The sequence below is a fragment of the Alligator sinensis genome, unplaced genomic scaffold, assembly GCF_000455745.1.
Source record: "Alligator sinensis unplaced genomic scaffold, ASM45574v1 scaffold6_1, whole genome shotgun sequence".
Taxonomy (NCBI): domain Eukaryota; kingdom Metazoa; phylum Chordata; order Crocodylia; family Alligatoridae; genus Alligator; species Alligator sinensis.
In genome coordinates, this window is record NW_005842698.1 from 380,408 (window position 1) to 384,214 (window position 3,807).

Sequence of the window (3,807 nt, forward strand, 5' to 3'; positions counted from 1 at the left end):
TGGAGGTGGCGAGTGGTAACCACCTGCAGAAGCTGGTGGAGGTGGCAAGCGGCAACTGCCCACAGAAGCTGGCAGCGGTGGCCAATCTCAGGGGGGGCATGCTGGGATGATGCTTACTCCTACCCCCTAGTGTTGGAGTCACAGTACTTCACACAACAGTGAATGGGTTCCAAATCAGTGACATTATAAAAAGGTTCAGTTTTTATGTGTGTACACATCCTCAGAGTTGCTCATGATTTAGTTAAGTCAGTGCAAAAATAAGCGTAGACAGGGCTATCAAACCCATCAGGCCAGATGAGTGGCACAGGGCCAGTTCGCAAGCTGGATGAGTAGCACACAGCTCCTCTGTGGGCTGCAACCAGCACACCGGGTCAGTTTGGGATGGGCACCACATACGGTTTGTGCTCTGGACTGGCTCAGTGTGCTGCATTCAGTACGTGTGCCAGCCCAAGTCCTACTTCCAGCATGCATATAGCATGTGCTCTGGCCCAGGCCCTGAGGGCCCCATACTATGAACATGGTATGTGGAATCCAGGTCCAGTCTGAGCCCCATGGGCAGCATCATAGGGCAGATGCAGGTTGGATCTGGCCTGTGGATTGTATTTCTGACACTCCTGGTATAGACAGACCCTACAGTCTAGCTACTTTAGATGAAGGCTCATGTTCACAGAGCTTACAGGGAGTAGAAGTCATTATGATATATAGTCTGCTCTCCTGCATAACATAGGCCACAGAACCTCACCCAGTATTTTCTGCATCAAGTCCCATAACTTGTGAGTGATGTAGAGCAGTGGTTCTCAACCTTTTTTGTACCAGAACCCATATGTAGACATCAAAGGCCAGTCTCGACCCAGTACCCCTCATTCCTGATCCACTGACCCCAGGCCCCCAGTGTATGGGACAGGGGCATGTATGTGGGGCAGGAGGTGGGTGTGTGTGGGGCATGGGGACCCCAAGCAGCCTCTTGCAGGCTGGAACTCTGCCAGCATGCAAGGGAAAAGCCACAGTTTCCTACATTTTTATCCTCTAAAGGAAAATCCATTTTAAAAGTTTTTTTGCACCCCTTTCATATATTCCTGCAACCCACTTTTGGGTTGTGAGCCAGGGGCTGAGAAACGCTGATGTAGAGCATATCTTCTAGAGCTATGTCTCATTATAACATAAAGATCCCAAGTGACAAAGAACTTAGAGAACTTATTTCTTCCCTTGGGGCTTGGCCTGCACACACTTTATAGATTGCTATAACTACTTTGATAATAAGTATGATTTTTTACCAAAATATTTATATTGGAATTACTCCTAGTCTGGAAGCGATGATATCCTTCTCTTACAGAATATCTTACTGATATTAGCACTGAGCTTAGCACTTTTTATTGATATGACTTTGTCCATACTGGGGGTGTTCTTATCCACTACAGGCAAAGTTAAAACCATACAACTTTTATAGAGATGAGACCTTGAGATAAGCTATACTACTTGCTAATTACTTCCAGTGTTAAAAAATGCAATTGTCATTTGAATATTGTAAACTCCAGTTTCTAGGCACTGAATCTTGCTATTCCTTTGCTAGCTTAAATAGATTAATATCAGAAACTTTCTCTATACCCAGGCTTTCAACCACTAGTATTCCTATGGGAAAAGGCACTAATGTCTTGCCATTAGAGAAAGCAGGATGGATTTGCACCTTAAAGAGACTAACTAAGCACCCAGACCCTCATTAAGGAAATTGTGTAGGTTAGGGCACTCTCCTTTGTGTAGCAATTAAAGCCCTGAGGTTTCTTTGTATTGCAAAGCTGCAAACAGAGACTGAAGCTCACCTTTGAAGACCAAGTGATCCCAGCAGCTTTTAGCTGTAGGGGTTTTACTAGGAGTAATGCAGGAACAAAACACTGCTCGTTAAGATTGTAGATTGGTATGAAAACTTAAAGCAGCCGCTTCTTGAGACAGAGCAGTAGTATGTGCCCTGAGGTTTGTGTACAAGGGAAACTTGGCCTCTGTGCAGTTTGTTACCACTTCCTCTCAAGCAAAGAGGACTGGTATCCATTTTGTAAATAAACTAACTAAATCAAGAAATGCCTAATTTCCTGTCACCAATTTTTGTTCCCAACAGAAAATTGATTTACAAGGCCTTACATTTGCTATTATTTGGCAGGGTACTTATCCATTTTTAAAATAACAGCAAGCAACAATTTTCCATGTCATGAATTACATGATACCCAAACTTCATAATTTTGAAGGTTCACCTCTAAAAACCAACTGGAAGTTTTGGGCTTATGACTGCTTACAACATTTATCCAAACCAGTTGTCATAGACTCTCAAGAGATTTATATAACTGTCAATATGTGTTGGGCTGAAGTACATTATGGAGAAAGAACTACTTGGATAATACATTGAGTGACTACTGCCATAGAGACACATGAACACTGCAGATAAAATAATTCAACAATTAATAATTAAGAGACAGACGTGAAAAAAGAAAAACAGACTGGAACAGCATACTTTCCATGTGGCTTAGTAGAAATTTGCCTGTATCATCATCTGTTTGATTTACTAATATGATCAAGCTCTGTATAATGTGTTCTATTCTAAGTTTATCCTTTTGATGTTTTTTATTTTGTTCGCCTATCATATAATTTATTTAAAAAGGCCAATAAAAGACAGTTTTCTTTTTTTCTTTTAAAAGGAACGAATATTATATATGAGGCCAATTGCCTCATGTAGAGAGCTGAAGCTTCAACATTCCTTCTCAATCTGTAGAGTAGGACAGTACAAATAGGATTAGCTACACAGTCAGAAATAAAATGCCCTAAATAAAAGGTTCTTACAATAGTTCTGTATGCACAGAGAATTCTGGTACACATCCTCTGAGAGGGCATGCCACTGATAAGGCTTTGCCAATGAGAATGTCCTGGCTCTAGGCCAACCCACTGTGAACCTCTGGATGATGAAAAAGGGTGACTCAGGCCTCTTCCATACTTCTAAATCTTACCAAGTAGAACTACTGCAATCAGGGTGTGATTTGTATACTGAAATAGTTATACTGTCCTAAGAGGATGACATTTTATTGGTGCGAAGGCTACTTGTGCTGGTATATTTATTCTCTTCTAAGAACAGTAATAACTACACTAATATACAGCACGTGCACACTGCTATAACTAGGCTCACACTACAGGAGTTGTATAACTGCAATTATAAAGTATAAAGTGGGATAAATTTCTGTGGGTGCATCTATACATGACACTACGTCATGGTACTGATGCACTACAGCGATGTAGTGTCTACATGTGTCTACATGTGACCAGCAGCTACTTCACTACAGCAGTGTGCTCCCCTGTCATAGTGCACCGCTATGCTGAAGTAGCTGCTAAAAATAACCATGCATCACGTGTATGGTGCAGAGGGGTGGTTAGTAAGTACTAAAGCAAGTGCAGTAACAATGTTGCTGTAGGGCAATGTGTAGACACGCCCAGTGTGGACAAGAAGTCAGCTGATCTCAGTAACCTTGCTCGGATAGGCCAAAATATGATGTGTGTACCTCAATTTCAGGTTGCTGAGAGCTTTATAAAGACCAGGTATTGAAACAGCAAAGAAAACCGAACATTTCCTAATCTGAAAATCTGAATTTGAGTTTTGGAAAATGATATGGAATATGGAGAGTGGGTTTTGTTTTATACACAATTGTAGTAAGTTGTAATCAATAATATTTGTTTTCATAGAACCAAAGGATTGGAAGGGACCTCAAGGGTCGTCTGGTCCAACTCCCTGCAGGAATGTAGGAGAATGTATCCCTGGCCAAGGCTTATCGA